This window comes from Dermacentor andersoni, unplaced genomic scaffold (genome assembly GCF_023375885.2).
Source record: "Dermacentor andersoni unplaced genomic scaffold, qqDerAnde1_hic_scaffold ctg00000041.1, whole genome shotgun sequence".
Classification (NCBI taxonomy): Eukaryota; Metazoa; Arthropoda; class Arachnida; order Ixodida; family Ixodidae; genus Dermacentor; species Dermacentor andersoni.
The window spans coordinates 3,708,499-3,731,415 of NW_027314754.1; the positions used below are offsets into that span (position 1 = coordinate 3,708,499).

A 22,917-nucleotide genomic window follows, 5' to 3' on the forward strand; every position below is an offset into this window, starting at 1 on the left:
GAAATAAACCATGAATGCCTCAACTGTTTGTAGTCTGCTCAGATCGGCCTTTCTTCAGCACAGTGTGCCACACTCTACTGATAGAGTGGCAATGTGGGCTTGTTGGTCGGTCATCATGGAATGGTGCCTGGATGGCGCAGCAAAGCACGGTCAAAAGAAGAGACGAACGTACGAAGATAAGCCCTATCCGTGTTTTATACGCAGCGTCTTGGGCTGCGCTACCCAGACATCATTACAGACCGGAGTTTGGAAAGTTTCGTGCTTGACTTTCATCTGCCTCCCATTTATACCGTTTCTTCTACGTAACTATAACGAAAACTTAACGGCAAAATTGTACGCCTTGGAGCGATAAGACCAACCACAAGTTGTTCGTAGTCGCCTTGATTTGCTCAGACAATTTAGTGAAGTGTGTATGCTTAGCATAATTAGGTAAGCTTAATTAGGCTGCATTTTAAATGTTTGTTTTAGAGCACCGGTCGCACTTTATAACTGGAAGAGCGTCCTCAGAATCCGCAAATGAAGTTTTTTTTTTTATCTCATATTTCAGGTGGTCCTGTTTTGGGGTTCAGAAGAAAGCCCGAAAAGTACTAAAAATTGCCCGGCATACATCCTTCGGGCATAATTAGAGTCGTTAATGTGAATACTAATCAACGTTGATGGTTGTATAAATGGTGGATATGTTTTAAATTCTATGTTTGTTATGACGATGGAAGTAGCAAGTTGAATTCAGAGTTGTGTATAAATGCAGAGTGTTTATGAAGGTGTTTTTATATTTATTATAGTTTTTCTTCTTATTCCTATTATTCTTAGCGTGGCCTGTTACATTTTGAATTGCTCTATGTTCGTTTAGTTTCTATACGCATTTCTACATATACATTTTTTATGTACACATATATGTACGCACACAGTTCAAGATGAAGAGTCTATTGGTCTACAACCACCAACATTGGTCGAAGGCGCGGCTACGTCAAGTGCAGCACATTGCTCATCAGTATAAGTGGCTGTTCTGATCGCATTTCCCATAAGCATGTGCGCCTATTCAACGTTATTGATCGCTAAATATAGCCGTTAACGAACTAATGATATTCAAGAATGTTTATTTTCATTACGCTGTACGGCTTTCGACACTCTGAGACATTCTTTGAAGTGATGAATTCGGAGCGCGAATGTGACCGCGAATGTTTAGAGGAGAGAGCGATCATGTAGTAGCTTCTCTTGCGTGGACTTCGAGTGGGTGTAGTGGAAATGCTGCTTTTATTGTGCAGTGGAATGTTCATGACTCAACTCCTGCTGAAGTTGACTCTTTCCGGAAAAACTGCTTTCAACGACTCTTTTTATACATTCAAACGTTCAGTAGCTACTCTATAACGGGCGTTCGAGATGACAGTGTGCTTAACTTAAGGACGGGACCCTGTGTAGCGGCTATTGTCGATACGCACCGGGACACGTAAGTGTGGATTCACTCTGTTCTATAAAAGAGTGTTCAAATAAGTAACATTAAAACTCACAGTTCTCTCTAAGAATTGGAGAGTTGCCTTCACCTTGCCGTTGCGTTTGCGTTTTTAATGGTGTGAAATCGGCAAGCACCGACTTATGTAATGCTCCTAGCCTACTACTCCACGCTGCCTAAGGGGTTTGGGGAGTAAGAGAGATAGGATGTGAAGAGGAAGGAGGGTGGTGGTATGGTGAATATGATGAGGGCTGCACAGCACACTGTTTCTGAACAATGCGTACGTGTACGCTTCACAGCACAGCACAGTCATCTTCGCGGCCCGAGGTAGAAGTTACTGCACTGTAGCTAGAAGACTTTCTATAGCGTTCATAATTTTTGCCGCTGTTTGCGCTACTGGCCTATTAAAACCGGACAGTAGCAGCTGCAGGGCGTCGATTATTTGTCGCAGCATGACTTTGATGGCAGAGTACGATGGTGGTGTCTCAGTGCACTGTCCTTGCTCGCGCTGATAGTTTAAGGCCTGTGTGAGCGGCGGCAAGCGTGGCCATACATTCAATACGGAGTTGGCGCGGCTGTCTTGAAGCAATGGTTTCGAGAGATCTATCGATGCGATTCAACTACCTTCTGCTGGACCTGCAGAGTTGGAGCCAGGGAGGTCTGGTTTGGACCTACAGCCTGTACACGCCGACGACGCGTTCGTCTCCTCCGGTGTTGCACTGATGCTGCCGCCTTCTTGTGGGGCATACTTGTCTTGCCGATTCCGTTCGGTATTTTTTTTTTATTCTCCTTTTTCTGTTTAGGACAATCCTTGCAGTTGGCTTCGTGAGGTCCATCGCAATTCGAGCACTACATTTCTTTTACTGTGCATGAAGGTAGGTCATGGCTGCCGGCACGGCGGAGGCATGCCGTCTGGCCTGTGCAGACAGCGCTGACATGGCCTAGCTTTAGGCACTTGTGACACTTCAGCGGTCGGGGCACATAAGGACGCGCCGGGTGTCTCACGTAGCCCACCTTGACATGATCAGGTAGCGTGTCTGCCGCGAAATAATAATAATAATAATAATAATAATAATAATAATAATAATAATAATAATAATAATCTTTATTTCACTCATGAAGTGAGGGAGTGCGGGAAAAAGCTGACAAGTCAGCTTGACTATAGTTCCCAGCTCCCCGCAGTACAAAATAGAAGAAACAGAAACACTTTTTCGCATGGCAACATAAAAACCACAAACAGATAATAAATACTAATGCAGCAATAACTTGTCGATAACAGTGAGAATAGGTAAGTATAGAAATAAAAAGTTTGTTAACTGCGTGATAGACCAATGTTAAAGAAAACGTACAAACATGAAAAACAGCAAGTAAAAAGCGCTACATAATGAAGGAAAAAACAAAGCTTGACGCTCGTCGAGCGACCGAAACGGTGGAAATCGATTACCTTCACCGTTGAAGACAGCAGCCTTTGTAGCTCTTCGTCACTGATGTCAATCCCGACGTCGGAAATAACACATGCCCTAGTGCGACCACTGTGCACGACGAACGACCGGACTTCAATGTGTAGGCAAAGATGGAACGCAAGGTTACCTTTGCCCTGTGCCCTAGCTGGTTCTGCGTGTGATGCAGTGGCATAATGAATCGCTACCAACTCGCCCAGGTTTCAGTACTTGTCCAATTCGTCGAGCTTAAGTACTAGTATCACTGCGGATCGCTGCAGACAAAAGAAGTGTCCTGCTGAGAGAGCGATGATTCTTGCCCGCAGAAGTGCCTACAATAAAAATTACGACGTGGTCTATTGTAAAAAATAAGAAAGAAAAGAAAAGAAAATATTCGTCGGTAATAGCTGCGCGTGTCCGGAAAGAGCTTGTAAACAAGAAAACGTACGATCCTTTTTTCGAGCATGCCTTGGCATGTTGGTGTTCCTGGAAATGAATAATTATGTCAATTTTCGTATAATCAATATCCATGCAGCTAAAATTAATACTTCTGTAAGCAGGCTATTTGCTGGAATTTACTTACGCTTTAACCTATTGTTCATTCTTTTCCCCAATTTCCAGTGCTGTCCTACGCGTAATACACAGCCAGTTACAGACTGCCAACTTCCTTGTTTTGTACAAAAAGTGAACTGAAGGCCCCCATGCCCTACGAATTTCCCCGATGACATAAGTTATTTTACGAATAACTTAAATGGTTCGTAGATGGAAGCTGCTACAATAGATGGTATGCGCTGACTCAATCAAAGCCGCCATATTAATATGCAACCAGCTCAGTGAGAAGCTACGCTTTATATCCATCCACTAATCTCCAGCAGCACAATGGGCGCTGGGAACAGGATAGTGAAATGTTCTACTTAACGTCACGCTGCCCTAGATGGACGACCAAGGCCAAGCTTCATACTGGAACGTTTCTTAATATGTGGTTTACTAACTTCAGCGGCAATTTAGCCAGGAGAACCATCGCTCATCGTGTGCACCCTTTTAAACAGAGTGAAATAATATTCCACCTCTTGTCTTCCAGTTCTCCGCCCATGGCACCTTCTTGCAGCTGTCTCGAAATTATTGCCGACACGCGCGAATTTATTCTTTGGCAGTGCACTCCCACAACGTGTGTTTATTTGACGGATTCCTCCTCCTACTGGACATTGTTGAAAACTGCGCGGGATGAGTTATGATTGAAGCAAATTATGCAAAAAACTGCGTGTATAAAATTTAAAAAGAACTTGGTACGGGTTCGGGAGTTTGAAAGCTGTGTGTGAGTACACTCAACGTGTCAGGGTGTAAAGAGTACAAGCGTGAAACTTCGTTCACGTTAACAGAGAGGGCATTGGACAAGTCGTCAGTTGCTTTGGTTTAGTGGCATGGGTGGAGCTGTTGAGAGAGCACCAGAGACCCCTGTAACTTTGTAATATGTTATTGTTATTGGGGAATAGGATACGGGCGTGGTAATATCTCTGGAAAATTAAGAAGTTGCACGGGGTATTGGAGATATTGGTACGCCAGCACATGCCTGTTATGTTGGGAGTCGATTCCACACTGTTCGCACTACTCTTAGGATAATATACCAACAGAGTATCAGACGAGGAAAATTTGGTTCGACTCCCATCGGAACCAAGTTCTGTCACCGTCCGTTTTCATTTAACTTTACGTCATTATTCCAAGTTTTCAAACAACATACCTAATAATTTTCTGTATGCGTCCTGGCAATCCTTTATTTCCTGGTTTTATATAGTGCTGACGAAACAAAATGCGTTCCTCAGTTCCCCATCTTTTCGTTCATGAATCACAACGCTCACCGTACGCGAAAGATCCTCTGTTATTCTTTAATTGTGTGTTACATTTAATTGGCACTGCCCGTGCCTTGAGTGTTAATCTCGAACTGCGAGGGCCTTTTCGCTGCAGCCTTAATTTCCTGGTGCAAAAACCCTAAGCGCTACCCGTCGTCGAGTCGCCGTGACTGGAGTACCACACCGCACCCCCAAGTGGTTTCAACACTGACAGCCGATATATGAGCTCTCAGCTGCTACCGGATGACGACCCATGACTTCTTAACGTGTCTCGATCGTCCCACACAGTGTAAGTGCGTGGGTGTATTCTTTCGGCTGCCTCCTTCTCAGGATTCTGGTTTCCCTTTCCCTCCACCGTCGCGTTGGTAGCGCCACGGCTGAGTCGCGGGGCTTTGCGAATTTACCACAGCCGTCATGCTCGCTTGCGCGTTGTTTCTGAAAACGACAGCACCTGCCTTCATCAAACTGCATGCGCTGTGGCTCACATCTTCTATATGTATTTCTCGGAACGTCCTCCTTTCTTGCTTCTGGTCACATTGAAGTGGGCCAGCATGTGGCCACAAATGATTTATTTCTCGCTTTCCGTATTGGTTTGTTATTAGTGCTCCATATTTGTCGTTTGATTTACCGCGAATGTGCTCGAGTATGGAAAATAAATAAATAAATAAATAAATAAATAAATAAATAAATAAATAAATAAATAAATAATGCGGTGTGATGTTGTCACCCACGCATGAGACAGTATACACAAGACCCGAAATCGCGTTACAAAAGTAGAAACAGGAAGTGCGAAAGTTCGCTCTGCACGGGAAGCCATTCCTGGTACCTCGAGGAGTCTATTTCCACTCGAAGAGTCAGGAAGGAAGTGCAGCGCGAACAGGATGCCTTCGAATATTGGCACGGTTCCACGCGTCGTAACCGAATACGCTAGAGTTGGAAGGTCACCGCCTCTGCCTTTCGCTTTGTGGCATTACTCGGCGCAGAACTTTGTTCGCGGGCCGCAAATGGCACCGCTTCGGAGGACGAAAACACTCCGGAAACGAGAATGGAGTTGTCGAGTTCTTCGAAAGGAGCTTTCGCGCTATTCTTATGAAAGGTGCACGTCACCTTTACGCTCACGTTCACTCTCAGTGGAAGTTTAGCCAGTCAGCTTTCAGTAAGCATATAGTCCTCGCCGTGCATATATGTAGGCTTGAAGTGTCTATGTTTAAAGCAGCGTTTTTTTTTTCCTGCCTTCTTTGCATGCGCCACGAAGTGGGCGGACCGATAAACATTGCGTAGTTTTCCTTGATGACTGTGCACTTGCGTGTTTCTTCAGCTACTTACGTATCGATATGTATGGCCATACGCCGTACCGCTAAAATGGCTACTATAAACTGTGTAATTGCTTACGTAGAAGTTACGCCCACTGCAGGACAAAGGCCACTCCCATACTTCTCCAACTACCCCGGTCATGTGCTAATTGGGGCCGTGCTGTCCCTGGAAACTTCTTAATCTCAACCGTCCACCTAGCTTTCAGCCACCCCCTGCTACGCTTCCCTTTTCTTGGAAACCAGTTCGTAACCCTTAATGACCATTGGTTATCTTCCCTTCTCATTACATGCCCTGCCCATGCCCATTTATTTTTCTTGATTTCAAGTAAGATGTCATTAACTCACGTTAGTTCGCTCACCCAATCTTCTATCTTCTTATCCCTTAACGTTACACCCACCATTCTTCTTTCTATAGCTCGTTGCGTCGCCCTCAATTTAAGTAGAACCCTTTCCGTAAGCTTCCAGGTTTCTGCCCCGTAGGTGAGTACTGGTAAGAGACAGCTGTTAATGTATGTGTATGTTAATGTTAATGTGTATAAGAGATGCTAAACCCTAGAAATACTGGAAGAAGAATAATAGTAGCGCTTATTTTGTCATGAGGGTACCTGTTCGAAGCTAAAATCATATAGTTGCAGCCAAGTTAGGTTGTGCGTTCTGTAAATTGTATGGGTGTATGTCTACATAATCTAAGGTTGCGAATGTCTTGTGGCTCTGTGTTCTAAACGTTCTGTGATTGAGGTAATTTTTCCATGCAAATGAGGGGGGAGGGGTACCTTTACTAGTACAAATGTAAATAAAGCCCATTATTCGTCATAAAGATGCGTAAACCCGCAAAATAGAAATGAAATAATGTTTATCGCACAGGTACGCCTGTGAGATACATCTCTCCTTTACTTGGCACACAAGGAACCACATCAATTGTATTCGCGCATGAAAGAAGCGCAGGAAGAACACTGCCAAGAACAAGTAAGCAAGCGAAAGTGTGAAATAAAGATTTCTAGCCGCGTTTTTTGAATTAGCTATGGAAGAATTATAGAGAAATATTTATTTGCGGAACAATCGCAGTTCTTTTGGATGCCTCGTGTACTGCTCTACCAAGCGCCAAAACCGACTCGTGTTGTTATTCGGGAAGTTGCGTAACGATTCACGGCCACTAGCCCCGTACAATCGCGTAGAGCGCAATATGCTGGGGTTCTATAGGTACTTCGCCCACCACCGAAGGTCAGAAAAACACCCACATAAGCATAGCAGAGAAGTGGCTACGTCGGAGGCTCTACTGATAACTGTAGAAGCGTCATTCAAAACACACGGCATTATTCTCCAGTTCTGGTGGCGATTTATCTGCACTTTTTTGAATAAAAAGATGTTGATCCATCAATATTTTCACAAACAACGGTTAAATTTGTTAATTTTCATTTTTCCTTCCTGTTTGGCTGTTGTCTCGGCTCTGCCCCTTAATAGATCGCTTAGCTTCTGAACTCTTTGTGACTCTTGTTTCCAGTTTCCAATTTTGCCTGAAAAGTGCTCTACAATGGAAAAAGCAGACGAGCTAACGCGTGACATTTATATTGCATGCTTATGGGTTTGACGGTTATTGCACGGCTTGATGACGGACACTGTTTCGCATGATTTTATTTTCAACCTGATCTTACCCATATCACGGGCATATGGTTGCAAGGATCTGCCAGCATCGCGGCGAGCCGTCACTCGAGAAAATAGTGAAGCGAAAGAAAAAGTTAAACTCCACTGGCGTTTTCTTCGACCGCAGCTCGTTCCGCTCGCATACAGACCAGCTGACTACGAACCGAATGGCTTTCCTGGTCCCTGGATTAGTCTAAACAAAGAAGGTTGAACTAAAGAAGCAAGAGAGACGCGAGTGACCGTTGCATTAGATGGTGAGAACTGAACGCATATCGAGTTAATCGCTCGGGCACCGAATCGTAGAGAAAACTGGTCTTCACACACTAGGAGATGCCAGTAACTACCTCCATCCAAAAGGAGTGAAGAAGGCGACAAAGTGTTGACGGCCGAATAACTGTCAAGTCTCACGATTGATTTGGCGGCTCTTTAGGAATGTGTGCGAGGAGTGGTCGTGTTGGCGGGGAGTGGGGGGGGGGGGGTTATGCCTAATAATTTCGGGGGGGGGGAAGGTCTTCCCCTCCCCATTATTTGTGTTTCCTATTTCGCGCCAAAGACGCTAGACCAGTGAGCATAATGGCGCTCTACATCGGCTGGGGGGCAGCATCGTCTCGTTGGCGGCATGCTGAACAATATGTACTTCGGATGCACTGAATATATTGCGCTGAGATTGCGCTTTCGCCTTATGCGAAAGCGCTCGCTCAAAGCGCACTTGCACGCATGCGCCATGCACGGCAGCAGCTTATCGCTGCGGTGCAGCGCGCCACGTTCAACGCGCCGAAGATGCGAAGTATTGTGCGATTATGGCGGCGAAGCCGTAACGCATCCGACTTCGCCGGCCGCTGCCAGGCACGCTGGTCCACGCCGGACCATATCCAAACCTTGAAAATGAGGATACGGCCCCTGTGTTTCAAGCACAGTGTCGCGATCACCCAGCGTCCGTTCTTGCTAGCGGCGGTAGATAGCGGATCGTCTGCAGTCGCCGTAACTCAGTCTGGTTTACCGGGCCAGACGGTCGCGATGAGGGCGGTGCAGCCGGCGGCTTCATGCGCGATGTGCCACGGTAGTTCTTTTTCGCGATGATGGCGTCGCGAAAAGCCGCATTTCTTCCCGCAGAGCATTTGAGGCTTTTTAGTATTTGGAACAATTCACGGCATTTGGAACAATTCACGTACGCTATACTGCCGAAGCGCTCCGTGCATTTCGCGAAAGCATGCAAGGCAGCCGAGCGAAATCTTCGATTTCTGAAGCACGAAAGGTAAAGAAATATTCAATAGTAGTCGAATGAGCGTGCTCTCAAAAGGCAACGTTCCGACGCAGGGACTTGTTCTCGGCAGGACCAGGCGAACAAACGTCCCATCGTCAAAACGTTCGCTACTGAGAGATACCCTGTACGGTTACTGTTGATCATTTGAAGTGTACCTGTTCTTGTATACCTCTGGGTTGCTTGTAAATCTAGCGGAGCATGGTATGTTATGATTCTAATTGAGGAGATTGTGGAATTGTCTTCAACAGCATCACTTTGGTGCTGCTGTATAGCAGGGATGTTGGTGTAATTGTAATTTTTTTTATCCTCTTCTCAGAGAGCGGCATGAATATAACTCGATATGTATGCGCCCTCTGCGCAGACGGCTCTCTGACGCCTACAAGCGCCGGAAAGCCAAAGTGTTCAAGCAGGAGACAACAGAAAAGCTACGCCACAAAGGAGCGGCTGAAGGTACGTGGAACAGCTTCGTCGTCATTGGTGATGTTTGTTATTGCCTTGAAAGCTATGCCGTATACACAAGAAATACGTCTGCTGAGCTTCTTGGCGGAAACATACGAGCGAACCCCGCTGAAACTTCAAAAATGAAAACGCGGTTCCGCAATTCATACCCTAGTTACACGGGCAGCTTAACCGCGGTTAAACTTAACCGTGGTCAACTCGCTCAACCGTGATGAACGCGAACCGTAGTCCGCCAGAGTTACACGGGCTATCCCGATCACAGTTAATGGCCTGATGACGCGTCACGTGATCTCATGCGTACAGGCTTCATTTTGAATAATTTTTCTTCGACATTTGATTACAGTGGTATAAAGATGCTCTTTTTCAGCAAAAATTGTCACATTTGTGAGTTTTAACGTGTAAGACTGCGTTTTGCACGTGTAGGTTATTTATTTTCGACACTGCTGCTCTCAGTTGTGAGCATGCCTGCTGGGCATACAAATATATAAAAATCAGAATTAAGGGTCAAAAATGGGTAAATATAAAATAAAATTAAGTCCACAGAACGAAAAGGTATGAAATTCTTAATGAACGAATGAATGTTTCAACTAACAAACATTGATTACATAATTAAAGAGAGTGAAACTTTACGCTAATGAACTTTGGAACCATACGCTTGCACTTACAAAAAAAATAAAAGAATAAAAAAAGAAAGAAAAGGCAGTGCTTTCAGGTGTTAATGTATGTACACTGCTATTTCACATTGCACAAATTATCACAAAAGAGTACATGTTAAAAATATTGAAGTTATAAGTTTAAATGCAGCGCCATCAAATTGAACAAGAAAGTGAGACGCACACAAAAACACAGTGTTTGTGTGTATCTCACTTGTACAGTTCGATCGCGCTGTTCTTAAATTTTGAAATTTGTGCGTAGCCGTCATCTCTGCGTAGAGGCGCGCGTTTTGACTACTTGAGCGCAGAGCGGCCAGATTATCTTCCCAAATGCGAATCAGTGCCTCAGTCGTCGCGTCAGGCCAAATGATACGCTTTTTAGAAGATATCTGGGAAGCGCCAACGTTGCACTCGGGAGAAGTACCGTACGCCATTTTGCCCGTTTCCGAGGCGTCGGTTACACTAAACCGAGGTTACCAAGCTCGTTTGGCGGTCAACCGCGGTTAGCGGCCTAACCGCAGTTTCGCCTCCCGTGTAACCGCGCTAACCGCGTTTAGCGATAACCGCGGTTACGTTAACCGCGGTTAAAGTCGCCCGTGTAACAGGGGTATCAGATTGTCTGCTCAAAGGATCCCTCAAACGGTTCTGCTCGTGGGTCTAGGCACTCGTCGCATCTCTCAAGTAACGATTTCTCGAAATAATTTTGCGTGAGGTGACGCAAGTGTTCTGGAAATCCGGTTGATTTGAACCATGTGCATTCCTGCGTCTCTCTCCTACGCAGTTTTGATCGGTAAGCCTGGGCTACATGGAGCGAATTTTACGGTCGAACTGAGCGCGGTGAATGCAGACGCGGTGGCGCCACGCCCAATGTTCGCTGGCTTTTTCGCTTTCACGCGACATGAAGTGATAGGAGACGGATGGCGGGTTCTTTCGCCGCGTTGCTGCGACCGTATATGTTAATTACAAACAGCAACGTAGCTGCTATACGGGCATCATTACTGCTTGATAATCACCGGAAAACCTGGAAATATATAACACGTACGTTTACGATTGCCTCTATATTACACTCGTAAGATTTCTTTGCAGTCGTAAGCGGAAAAACGAAACGCTGCTGCCAACTTGTGAATGTGGTGAAATGGGATATTTATAACGTTTTCGGCAGTCCTGAATTTAAACAAAATTCTTTAAAAAACATTGCGGGAAACGGTGTTACGCGAAGCATTTTGGCAGTTCTTGGCTATCTAGCATTGTTGTGGTTCCGCAAAGCGATATCAGGTGGACCAGCGTCTTTTTGTAATTTGAGTGGTTGTTGTGTGCTTGGGTCGCGAGCGTAGTGATTTGACGAGAGCAGCACGACGAGGACGTTGAAGATGACCGCACGGCGGCATATGGCACAATTTATAGGCTGCGCCTTTGGCGCGAGCTTACAACATGACAATTCTTGGTTTCTGGATAGGTAGTGAATAAGCGTAAACGAGAGAAACACAGAATGCGACGTCATCAGCGATTACTTACATGCTGTGCACATGCCTATGGCTGGTCGTGTCATGTGTGTTAAAACGACGGTGGAATGCGCGCTCTGTCGAAGAAATCTGAAAGCATGATTAACTTTTCCGATCGAGAAGTTGGTACATGGCACAATTTCTGCGTGGCGTACTACTATAAAAATACCGAGGTAAATTTGGCCGTTCACGGACATAGTGCAGTCTAACACGTCACCTCAGAGCGCGAGCTGTCACAAGGCAAGAAGACGAAGAAGTGGCGCGGCCTTCACGCGCCGAGCATTTTATGAGAGAGAGAGAGAGAGAATAACTTCTTTTAATTGGGGAAAGAGGGATAGTGGATTAGGAGCTTGATGGGTGGCGTCCCAACTCCATGGTTCCACTGAAATTTGCCGCTAGCCGAACGTGACCAAGAAGAGCCTCCTGGCACCTTCGGGTCTGAGCTGGTGAGTTGTGCCTGCCATTACTCCGGTGTGTTGGTTAGATTATACCTAACTAAGCAGGCATTTAAACTCGGTGGTCTATTTTGGCATCCCTACGAAGAGCTAGTTGGCTTTGGAACGAAACAAGCATGCGTGCGGTCGAGGCCTAATGAAGAAAGATGAAGACGCTGTTGTAAACGGTCACGCTTTGATGCTCTCCGCCACGAAGGATCAGTCGGCTTCAAGCCAAGGCACAGGACAGATTTGTGCCTGCAATAATTATTACTGCTGTATCGTCCTGCATCGTCTGCTCTCCCGTGAGGTCGTCGCCCACCTGGTTTTTCTGTAGGCAGACCTCGATAATCGACCCTACCCCGCTCAAACCTTAAGAGACGCTATCCGGAATGTTATTTAACTCGAGGACATAAGCTCGTTCAGTCAGTTTCAAATGTCACATGTGTGGATGCCGACTTGCATGGTAGCGCTAGCTAAAGCGAAGCTAGTCACTTGGGGTGAATTTTGCGTTCGAGGCCGACGATGCGTTGTGATAGACACTGACCGTACAGAAGTTACGATGAAGCTGCTGTGGCTGCCTGAAGACATGCAAGATATTTACATACGTGAAGTGCTTCAGTCGTTTGGGAAGAATAAGGCAATATCTGCAGAAACTTCGAGGGTGTTTGAAATGAAATCGATGCGCAGACATAGTCGAGACGTCGTACGCTCACGTGCACACGGAGTTCGCATCAGCGACATTCTACATCTGACCGTTTCTGGCTTGCAGAGCCTAATAAGCATTTATGGTATTGGCGCACTGATCGACACTGCCAGACGCCATGCTTCGAGGAGTGTCACCGGTTTGGACACTCGCCAGAAGCATGCGTGCTGCGGTACGCCGATAAACTATTCACATGCTGAACACCACCTGATGATGCTTTGGAAGACCGCATCGTGGATACTACAGAGTTCCTTGAAGCAACAGGCGATGTTCCAGGTAACGTGGCGTCCGAAGCCAAGGATGTCGATAGGGCATCTGATAGCGAGTGCACCAGTGTGGTGACGTCTGACGACAAGGTAGGAAGTGCAGACGTGAGGTTTCCCTGGGAGAAGCAGGTGCGCACGGCACCTGAGCCAAAGACGCGCAAGCACGAGAATTTAAGTTGGCTACTCATGCAGAAACTTTGGAGACTAGGTAAAACACCCCGACACGAACACCACGAGGGAGCAATGGGAGGCAGTGCTGTCGAGCTAGGCCCTCGACGACCAGCTCAAGCTGATCGACGTAGCTGAGAAGATGGCAAGAGCCAGCAGGGTCCTGAACTAGGGGCCCCGACCATTAGCGATTATTCCTATAATAAAGCTTGTCTGCCTGTCTGTCGGTCGGAGACTGAACTACTGAGGGCACACACGAGCTTCTTTCAGTATACCACGGCATGTGTAAGTACGGGGACTCTCCTGATATACGGGTAACTAAGTTGTGCCACACTGATAGCAGTGAGGAAAGCGACTCAACAAGCGAATCTAGACAAGTCGTTGGAGGCCATTAAATTATTCGGGGAAGTGCAGACGCTCGAAATCAAGGAGGCCTAGAGTTGTACGAGGAAGGATAGACCTCCAACGTCGCCACTAGATCGCCGCATGCAGTTACGAGACTGAACTTGCAGCCGCCATGGCGCTGTCCCAGAAACCTATTATGCGAAGCATATTACTAGAGCTCAACCCAGCTCCTCAGGCGCGGCGGTGTCGCCTTCAATACCACGTGACACCGTGACGTCACGACAGAGGAGAAACGGGGCTCCAACTCGCGCCGTCGCTCGCGGCGTCGCGGCGGTATATAAGCAGCTGCGCTTTTATGCGAAGCATATTACGAGAGCTCAACCCAGCTCCTCAGGCGCGGCGGTGTCGCCTTCAATGCCAAGTGACACCGTGACGTCACGACAGAGGAGAAACGGGGCTCCAACTCGCGCCGTCGCTCGCGGCGTCGCGGCGGTATATAAGCAGCTGCGCTTGCTTCTAGGTGGCTTTGGCTCAACTCTTGCAAGATGGGCTGCGTGGGAATCGAACCAGGGTCTCCGGAGTGTGAGACGGAAACGCTACCACTGAGCCACGAGTACGATGCTTCAAAGCGGTACAAAAGCGCCTCTAGTGAATGCGGTGTTGCCTTAGAAACGAGCTTCGTTGCCGCGCCGAACGCTGCGTTGCTCGACGCTCACCGCGTCCAATGCGGGGCGCGTAGTCGCTGCGCCGTAGCCCATTGTCTTACACCCCTTGGCGGGTCGACGGGAACGCTGTCGCGTTCCACTCTTGAAGGCGAAGCAGAGTAACGCATGAGTTTCTTCGTCTAGCCGAACCAAATATAGCCAAGCAGCAGCAGTTCACCAGGCTAAACAGTGGTTCAACAACTAAAATAAAGGCTAGTATGCTTCGCATCCTGGGCTTAACCTTAGCTAAGTCACAGCCATTTTTTTTCTAGGTGGCTTTGGCTCAACTCTTGCAAGGTGGGCTGGGTGGGAATCGAACCAGTGTCTCCGGAGTGTGAGACGCTACCACTGAGCCACGAGTACGATGCTTCGAAGCGGTACAAAAGCGCCTCTAGTGAATGCGGTGTTGCCTTAGAAACGAGCTGTTTCTAAGGCTCAGGCGTGCGTCGCTTCCTCAGGTGCACATTTCGTTGCCGCGCCGAACGCTGCGTTGCTCGACGCTCACCGCGTCCAATGCGGGGCGCGTAGTCGCTGCGCCGTAGCCCATTGTCTTACACCCGTTGGCGGGTCGACGGGAACGCTGTGGCGTTCCACTCTTGAAGGCGAAGGAGAGTAACGCATGAGTTGTTTCTTCTACTAGCCGAACCAAATATAGCCAAGCAACAGCAGTTCACCAGGCTAAACAGTGGTTCAACAACTAAAATAAAGGCTAGTATGCTTCGCATCCTGGGCTGAACCTTAGCTAAGCCGCAGCCATTTTTTTTTTTTTTTTTTGCAACGGTTAAAGCAGGTTGCTTCCGGTCCGACCAGAAGCAGGTGCAGCTACGCCGGCAGCTAGTCAGCAGACACTTTGACTTCGCAGCCGTTCAAGAAACGAAAATTGATATTGCTGCAGAGACTGGGAAGGCATTGTGGCTATTTCTCTCTTGTCTTTCGCGTGTGTGTCGCATGCTTTCGGCCTTTCGGCGGGCTGCTTTTTATTTCCCAGGAGAAGTTTACCGTATGCTGCTGTAGCCTGTAATGTTGACAGTGACGGGTGTCTTAATACCCCCTCCTTAAAAATGACGCAAACTTAATAGCCTGTCGTCTGGCATATTCTATAAAAAGCTATCTGATTGGCCCGCAAGGTAATGAAGTTAATGGTGCATATACTACAATTTTCTTCATTATCCTGCGTACCCCTCAGATGGCTTTCTATACGATATGTCAGACGAGGAGCTATTAAAGTTGCGTGCACCCTTCATAAACCTATAAAAAGCTCATTCACCAGCGATATGGGAATGTCTGTGGTCGGTGTAAAAAAATATAAAGTTATTAGGTACTGCATGCCAAAACCATGATCTGAGTATGAAGCACTCTGTAGTGGGACACTCCGGAATAATTTTTACCACCTTGGGTTCTAAAGCGTACACCAACATCTGAGTACCCGAGCATTTGTGCATTTCACCCACATCCAAATATAGCCAACGCGGCCGGGGTCGAGCCCGAGCCCTCGAGCACATCATCGCAACGTCACAACCACTAAGCTACGGTAACGCGTAAATTGTGGGAGTGATATAATGGTGACTTTTTTGCGTAATTAGTCGTGGTCAGTGACAGCCCCGCTTAATGCGTATTGTCTTTTGGATACACGGGCCAAATTGTTTTTTTTTTATTCATTCTTCAGCTGTTGTCTGTTTCCTGATTAGTGAACGACAATAAACTATATCATTTTATAAGCAGTAAATAAATAATGAAACCCACGTCATTAGGCGTAAAAGTTGTTTTTACTAATCTTCACCTGCCCATGCCTGGGATGGCATGCTTCATTTTTTGTGTGTGTGTTAGCGAAATGGAATACACGTGTACCGCGTAGCACGTGCCTGCAACTTTCGCTCGTCAAATGATGCTGGAATCTCAGAGTAGAAATATCGGATTCCATAGAGGCGACCAAAGTACACAAGGACAGCAGCCATGACCAATAAAAGCAAATATTACGCGTGAGAGTTTAAGTATCTACAACGGCCTTGAAGTTCTTGATATTGCGTAGATCATGTTGTGACTTAATTATAGGCCCCATGTGATACTTTTACAGAACCACGGGGAGCTAGAACCTTTCTCTGTAATTAGAAAACAAACTTGTTGTCTTGACGTGCAGTCATCAAATTAAGAAGCAGCACCTCTTCTCCTGACCGATGATCGACGAACGATAACACAGCACTAAACCAGGACACGCGTATTCCAAACTTCGCCTTTCATTAAAACAGATTCGAAAATTTCTCGAGAAGTCTCTGCTCTGCCAAGAGGACGGAAGTAATGAGACGATGGGCAAGATGATGAGCCATCACCTTTCTCTTTGAAAAAAAAAAGAAAAACAAAGGGGGGCGGGGGCGAGACGCGTTCTTCGCGAAGCGGAAATGGAGGCGAACGGCCTGGCAGACGTGCGGAAATGAGAATGGAGGCGTGCAGTTCTTCAATTGGAGGTAAATACGAAGTTGTCTTGCTACCCTCCAGATCAACGTTCGCAAAAAGCACCCACGCATTCGCTTTCAGCGACCTTCCCAGAGTGGCATTTCGGCCTCGTGCCACCCACGTAACTGTTTGCTAGATGAAAGGAGGCTGTACGTTTCTTTACAGCGTAATATCCTCCTGCAGGATATGGTACTTTGCGACAAAGTGCGAGCATCCCTGCTGGGCCACATTCTAACCATTCTTCGCGTGTTTAGCTTTTTCATTGCTTCTCGTAGTTCCACCCGATGTGTATGCCATTGAACACTAAGAAGACCTTAGCGACCGTACGACACCCAAGAGTAAGCTGGCAGCCCGCCGTCACGTACTGTAGAGTTTCGTACTGATGCTCAACTTCTTTGCTATTTTCATTTCTGTAATGTTGTCCTACTCGTTCTAATGACGAATTGTTTCTTCAGTGTGTCTCGAAAGGGTGCATGAACATTTTTGCGCGTCTGCGAGTGAACATTACCGCTGCCCAGCGAATATGTAACGAAGAAAAATAAATTGGACGCTTTAGACATGTGTCCGGAGCAGTGGCGTCACAGGGGCGGGTAGGTGGGCGGACCGCCTCTTGTGTATGGAAGTGAAAGCTGGGAAGTGAAAGAGAGAAAGAGGGGGGTCGAATGGCAAAGAATTATTCCTCAAAGAAGTGAAATGGCGTCGGGTGCCTTTCGCTGAGTGGAACAGCGGCACTATGGACGTACTACAGAAAGGAAAAAGAAACTAATTGTGCAGGAGGGTGCCTTTAGCGAAGCGTATGCCTTATGGTGCTTTAGAAAGCATAAAGATGCATTAGAACTAGCCCAAGATAGGGGTAATTTGGAGATCTGTGAGAGAGGTTTTTGTCCTGCAGTACAGATAAAAATAGGCTGATGATGATGATGGTGCATTAGAGTGAGTGAGTAACAACTGTATTAGTCGAAAGAATGATGGGTAAGGGAGGCGAAGCTACGTAGGCTGCCAGGTTGTGCTTCTCGATCGTGTCTTCAGCTCGTGCCAGATCTGTCCCTCGTCAGCTGGCACGATCTGCTGCGTCAGCTGGCGTTGATTATTCCCGTGCAAATTTGCAATTTCATCAATCCACGTAAGCACTTGGGCTGGTGGCCTGGATTTCTATTCCATTTGCACCCATTTTCTCAGTCTGTGAGATCACTAGCTATCTGCTTCAAACATTACAGGACATAGCGCTGCAAAAACCACGCATAACATTTAGTTACACTTCAACAAAAAGTAACTTAAATCCAACCATAACTGAATACAAGATAATTTGAAATGCAACTTTTATAAGTGTACGATGTGTCCTTGTCTTGCGCTATACTTTTTGGCAGGTAGCACTGCATTGGCTTGATTTTCACTGTCCTGGGGGAAGAAGACGAAGTGCCTTTCAGGCAGAACGCCGAGTCTTCCAGCTCTACTCATTTTGTGAAATTCTTGGACTCTGCCTTGAACTGCTGTTTCCTCCTTAACTGCGACGGAGATGGAGTCTCACGCGCGTCCGCCGGACTCAGCAGTGCCCGCGACGGCTGCCTCCAGGAAGCGCAACGGCACCGAGAGCGACACTGACAGCGACGACACGATGCAGTACTATGTCAGCGGTGAAGATTCTTGTGACGACACTTTCGAGCTGGTGCGGAGTCGTAAAGCAAAGCGAAGATTTCTCAGCGCATCATCGAATTCGAGTGAGTCCACCGTGAGATCTTCGCGCAATACCGAGGAGCTCACCATCCTGTTCGCGCCAGTTCTCGCCACTGACAACCTGAGACGCCTCAACAGGCAAGCCGTGTCTTCACATCTAGAGGCGCTAGTTCCGAATGAAATCAAAGACATCAGAGTGAACACCCGTAAGAACGTCCTTGCGATTGACGTAGAACACGCAGCTGCGTTGGATTCTTTGCGCAATGTCACGGAACTTGACGGGATGAAAGTCCGCCCTCATATTCCGCTGGGCAAACAAGTCAGTACTGGCGTAATTTACGATGTTGACGAGACCATTGTCGACTCCGATCTGTCGATCTTAATCAAGCCGGCTACCGAAAACACCGTCATCACAAACGCGTTTCGTCTCGGCACGTCACGGTGTGTGAAGATCATATTTAAGGGCGAATCCCTCCCATAGCATGTAAAAGTTGGCCACTTTCGACACGCAGTTCGCCCGTTTATACCAAAACCGCTGCAGTGTTGGAAATGCATGAAGTTTGGACACGTGAGTAGTGTGTGCAAGAACACTACCGTCTGTTCTCGCTGCACTGGGCCCCACACCACTAACACGTGCAAGGCCGATGTGCTGAAGTGCACAAACTGTAGCGGCCCTCACGATGCATCCTCGAAGGAATGCCCTTTGATACGAAAGGAAATGGCAATATTGAAAAAAATGGTTAGAGACCACTCGTCTCACCGAGTAGCATCAGCATCTATTAAGCGACGACGATCACGTCGCCGACGTCGATCAAGAACCTCCAAAGCCTCTGCAGAACGCCAGCCGCGGACATTACCACCCGCTCGTCCGCCCCGGCCAAACGCAGTCAACTCAAAGGACACAGGTGCATCGAACAGCACGGCTGCTGACGCTTGGCCTGCACTCCCGCGGCTACATGCCCCTACTGAGCGAAATCAGAGCTCTACAGCAAGGGATACCTCATCTGTTCCTGATAAATTGTCAGACCAGGATCAACAAGTTGTTGTCATGATAAGCTCTCTGATGAGTGCTATTCGTGTTCTCCTGGACAACCTACAGACACCAACAGCTCGAAGTGCGTTGCAAGTGCTGGACGCCATCAATCCGGTTCTTGAGAGCCTTCAGAAGTCCAGTGCTTGAGGGCTTCTACAGCGGAACCACGGCTCATCGACAACAACAGCGATCGTTCCGGGATTATGTCAGAAGTGCCTCCATATTCCAATGGAATGCCAGAGGCTTGAGGTCACGTATTTCGGAGTTGCGGCAGTTCGTGTTTGACAACCACTTCCCTATACTGGTTATCTGTGAACCGAACTTATCAGCCTCCATAAGACTATCAGGGTATGAACCTTTTGTTTCAACCACGTGTGTCCGAAGTAGTAAGGTTTTGGTTTACATCCGCAAAGGCCTTACGTATTTTTCCCAACCCGTAGCGCCACACGACGGTGACCATTATGTCTTTGTTACTGTGAAAAAGAAGAGGCTGTCTTTTACTCTTATTGGCGTCTACCTATCCCCAACCAGTCAGTTTGATAGCAAAAGACTAGAAGATATCATGACTGCTACTCCCGGTCCTTGGATAATAACAGGGGATTTCAACGCTCACCACCATATATGGGGAAGCTCCAGGATAAACTCGAGGGGCAAGTCTCTAATATCTTTTGCATCTGGCCACAACCTATGTCTTCTAAACGACGGAAGCCCGACATTTCTGCGAGGAACAACGTACAGCAGCTGCCTTGACTTGACTTTTGTGTCACGTTGCCTGACTTCGAGCGTGCAGTGGTTCACCGATATTGAAACCCATGGAAGTGACCTATATTCCGACCTATGTGAGAAGCGATGGATTAGACGCCGCATTACCGGTTGTATCTCGCCAAATCGACTGGTCAGTCTTTCAAGCTCGTGTAGAAGACACATGCAAGAAACGTATTGCACGCAAATTAGAAGAAATAATTGCTGACGCAATGCAAGATTGCACGCGTTGCTTCACACATTCATCAAAGCGTACAGAGAATGACATTGAGTTGTAAAGGCTTCGTGCACTACGTCGCCGAGCTGAAAGGAGGTACAGGCGCACGAAGTCAATTCTTAACCTTATTGAAGCTCGGCGCATGCAAAAAAAGATAAAGCGGCGGATGGATAAGCTAGCGGATCAAAGATGGAACTGCTTTTGCGAGTCACTGGACCTCCGCAAGCCATTATCCCGTGTGTGGCGTACCCTACGGGGTCTTAGCTCAAGCCCCCAGCAACGACGCCCGTTCAACGCCCTTGCTCTCTATGAAAACCGCCGCGAGATAGAAGTTGCGGATGATTTTTGTGCGAAAGTCGCCGGCGGCACAAATTTAGTCTCTGACATGACTTTAGGTGACATCCCCGGTCCACGAGATACAAGTATGGACGTTCCATTCTCTATGGAAGAGTTAGAAGCTGCTATGGCGCTCTGTAGGTGTTCATCTTCACCAGGGCCCGATGGGATAACATATAGTGCTTTGCGCCACCTAGGTCAAGAAGCACGAAGAGAACTCCTCAGCCTTTTTAACAGCTCATGGCGAGGTGGTGTCGTCCCACAGGAATGGAAACGAAGCCGCCTGGTACCGCTACTAAAAAATGGAAAGTCACCGCTCGAACTGGCATCGTATCGGCCGATAGCACTTGCCAGCTGCGTCGGGAAACTCGTGGAACGTATGATCCTCATGCGTCTCGAATGGTACCTTGAACACAACAAAATTTACCCTGACTCAATGGCGGGATTTCGACGAGGCCGTTCATCGATTGATAGTGTCATCGATCTGGTATCATCTGTAGAACAACAAAAATCTCGGAAGCGATTATCAGCAGCACTTTTTCTTGACGTGAAAGGCGCCTACGACAATGTTTCCCATCAAACCATTCTAGACGCACTTCTGACAGTTGAACTAGGAGGGCGAGTATATCGATGGATCAGAAACTACTTGACACAAAGGTCCTTCTTCGTGCGTACGGAAGATGGTCCGACTACCGACCACTACACATGCCGAGGCGTTCCCCAAGGCGGTGTTCTAAGCCCTGTTCTTTTCAACCTCGCGCTTCTTGGGCTGGCTGAATCCCTACCGGAAACAGTGAGTGTTTCAATGTACGCCGACGACATCTGCATCTGGACATCAGCGGTCACTCGCCTGCAGGTTCGCGCAAGGCTACAGCAAGCAGCAACACAGGCATCTGACTACCTTCGGACACAAGGGCTTACCTTCTCAACAGAAAAATGTGCGTTAGTCGCTTTTACGCGAAAAGCGATGTCTGGTTATCCAGTGTACATCAATGGCCAGCCTATCTGCTACAAGAAAAATCATCGGTTTTTGGGTGTCATTGTTGACCGGGACCTCTCTTGGAGCCCTCAGGTTGCCCACTTGAAGAAGAGGCTCACATCTATTCACATCTTCAAGTTCATCGCCGGCAAAACATGGGGATCGTCAGTGGGCTCCATGCTACAGTTATATCGAGCACTCTTTATCGGATTTCTACGCTATGGTTCTCCCGTGCTTGCTAAAACATGCAAGTCAAATCTTCGAGAACTTCAGAGCGTGCAAGCACAGGCACTACGTGTTTGCCTAGGCCTTCCACGGAGCACCTCAACAGCAGGAACCATTATAATGGCTCAAGACCATCCGATCACGACTTACATCAGCACCGACTCGCTTAGGGCCCATGTTCGTCATATTTCACGGATTCAATCAAGCTTTCTTGCCTGTCTGCCAGAACGACGACCACAGGCATCGTTCTCCAACGAGGTCAGCAAGCATCGTGCCTCCCTACCATCGGGCTTCACACCATCAGCACGTTCAACCTCAGCTTTGTGGTGTTTAAAACAACCTCAAGTGCGTCTTACGGTTCCAGGGATAAGAAAAAAGACCGACCTGCCTACCTTGGCCTTGAAGCAAGCAGCTCTGGATTGTTTGCACACTTTCTACTTTGACCGCATCCACATATATACGGATGGCTCTTCCACCCAGACCAGCTCCACCGGGGCAGTGGTTATACCATCACGATCACTAAGCATCCGATACAAGATTTCTCACTTGACAACATCGACCGGTTCGGAGCTTGTTGCCCTCCGAGGTGCCGTAGATTATATTAACAACCAACCGGCTAATCGGTGGGCAATATTCTGTGATTCAAAGGCGGCCTTACAATGTCTTCTGTCATCTCTTCGTCGCGGGTCCTGTGAACAACTAGTGTCGGAGATACGAGAAATGCACCATGGTATCATAGCGAAAGGACACGACATCGTGTTTCAGTGGCTGCCTGGCCATTGCGGTTTCTCCGGCAACGACGTCGCTGACGAAGCTGCTAAGAAAGCACATGAAGGAGCAACCCTTGTTTCTATACCTTTGTCGCGGACTGACGCAGCCCAACCCTTAGGCAAGCTAGCGCACCGTATGACATTGGAGAAGTGGCGCACACCTGATTTCTCTCAACATCGATTGCATTCCCTCGATCCATCTATGCGACTGCGGCTGTTACCAGGGCTTCCGCGTAATGAGGAAACAATGCTGTGCCGCTTACGCTTGGGCGTCGCATT

The 22,917-nt window shown here is 47.5% G+C and overlaps 1 long non-coding RNA gene across 2 annotated transcripts in view; it reads left to right on the plus strand.

Annotated features, from left to right (window-relative positions):
• Nucleotides 1–8,707: 8,707 nt before the first annotated feature.
• LOC129381542 (uncharacterized) overlaps nt 8,708–22,917 on the plus strand; it is a 399,655-nt gene continuing 385,445 nt past the window's right edge. For both annotated transcript variants that reach the window (XR_008609709.2, XR_008609707.2), the window contains exons 1-2: nt 8,708–8,945; nt 9,316–9,404. This is a non-coding gene — a long non-coding RNA (uncharacterized lncRNA). The remainder of the gene's footprint in view (nt 8,946–9,315; nt 9,405–22,917) is intronic.